The sequence below is a fragment of the Echinops telfairi genome, unplaced genomic scaffold, assembly GCF_000313985.2.
Source record: "Echinops telfairi isolate 266 unplaced genomic scaffold, ASM31398v2 ScPeMD7_7474;HRSCAF=8512, whole genome shotgun sequence".
Taxonomy (NCBI): Eukaryota; Metazoa; Chordata; class Mammalia; order Afrosoricida; family Tenrecidae; genus Echinops; species Echinops telfairi.
In genome coordinates, this window is record NW_022111378.1 from 5374794 (window position 1) to 5376953 (window position 2160).

The following is a 2160-nucleotide window of genomic DNA, read 5'->3' on the forward strand; positions in this document are numbered from 1 at the left end:
AAAACAAATATTTTTTTAACCTAGTAAAAAATGGACTATCCCTTTCTCTAGTTGAAGCAACGCATCACAAAGCACAAAGCTCATCAGTGGATTCGTGGCCATTATTGGTAAAGGAGGGGGTATGGTTACATGTTGGGTTGAAATCCAAAAGGCCAGAAGTTCAAAACCAGCAGCATGTTCCAAGAGAGACAGATGAGGCTTTCTACTCCCGTAAAGAGGTACAGTCTCAGAAACCCACAGAGACAGGTCTACCCTGACTGAGAGTGTCGTTATGAGAGGGCATCCACTCAATGGCAGTGAGCTTGCTTGTTTGGTTGTTTGTTTTTGACATTGGTAGAAGAGGCCTGGTTGCACAATGGGACAGCATTCCACCGCTAACCAAGAGGTCTGGGGTTGGAACCTGCCAGCTGCTCCTCTGTGGAAAGATGTGCAGATTCCCAGCCTGGGAAGCCCTATGGGCAGTTTCCTTTGTCTTCTGGGATGGTCATTTGGAATGGACTCTGCAGCAATGAGATTATTAGTCAGGTTGTGATGTAAGACACAGGAGGTACTGCTAAGTTTACAGTGCAGAGAAGCAATGAAAAACATTTTTTGATTCTTAAGTATATCCCAAATATTGCATGGGGCATTGCTGCGATGCCCATGGTTTCTCTGAAATGCACATTTGACTGGGTGTGCGGTTATTTTTATTTGCAGCCCTTCTTGTTGACAGAAGGCAGTTACTGGGTTTCACACAGTTCCCAGCTCCCAGTGTTTGCCCTGGCGATGGGTCAGTTGTGGGTAAGAGCTGCGTCCTTGGCCCACTGAAGCTCAGCCACACTTTCAGTGTCAGCCTGGACCAGGAGGAATATGGGAAGGCTGTGTGTTCTTTGAACCGCCCCCAGGATGGAGGTGTGGTACCAATTGTTGCACTGTGTTCTGCTGGAAAATTGAGACCACAAATGGCCACATTGCTTGTTACAGACATGGAAGTGGTCTGGTACTCACATGTCTGCTGTTTTTGTTGTCACTGTCAGCAGCCATTGAGTCTCTAACCGGTGATGACCCTGTTTATGAGAGAATGAAACACTGCCTAGTCCTGGACTGCCCCCGTGATTGATTGCACATCTGACCGTTGTGATCAGTAAGGCTTCCATTGGCTGATGGTTTTGGAAACAGATTGCCAGACTTTTCTTCGTAGTCCATCTTAGAACAGAAGTGCTGCTGAAACCTGTCCAGCCTCTGGCAGCACACAGTCTCTGGTGGCTCAGCATGAAGTGCTCAAGCCTACGTCTCCCACAGAGAGGGCAAGCAGCCAGCTGCTGCGCCACCACTTCCCCATGGACTTCACTGGCCAACCGTGTCGTGTCTTACTTGTGAGATCGACTGAGGGGAAAGTGCTTTGCCTTCACATTGCTTGCCGACTCTGAGAGGGAACAAAACCAGCATTCCCAGTGAGTCTCCCAGCGAGATGGCATTTTCAGGCAAGCATTGGACTGCTAACTACAAGTTCAGTAGTTCAAATCCTCCAGCTGCTCTGAGGGAGAAAGTTGAGGTTACCTGCTCCCCTTAACGCTTCATAGTCTTAGAAACCCAAACATAGGGTGACTGAGTTGTAACTGAACCGATGCCCGTGGGAGCCGGCCATTTAAAATATATTTTAAATTCAACATTCTTGGCGAATCGTGGCGGTTTCGCAGTCATTCCTAGAGGATCTGTCATCTAAACAGTGAGAGGCCTGCTGACGTAAGGAGAAAGCCTTCCGTATGGCAAAGGCCCTGAACCTGGTGCCGGATTGGTGAATTAGAATCCACCCCTTGGCCGTCACCTGTCTCCCTGTTTGTCCTAGCGCACTGTCTCCTCGGAGATCCCATCTTGCTCCTTGGTAGATCTATCTCAGGCTGAAGGGAGGGTCTCACTATCACAGTCAAGACTGGCAGGAAGCTTTACCCCAGGATCACTCCCCCTCCACACTGACCGGCCCACGTGTGAGTCCTAGTCGTTCTCTTGATAAAGCGTCCACCCAGGTGTTTCCCCTTGTGCATTTGAAAGGTTGCAAGTATGAATCTACCCAGATGCACCCCGGGGTGAATGGCCTGGTATTCTTCTGGAGAATGTGCTCTGGAAAACCCACTCGAAGGCACATGGGGTCGCTTGCTGTGACTGGAGTCCGCTCACTGG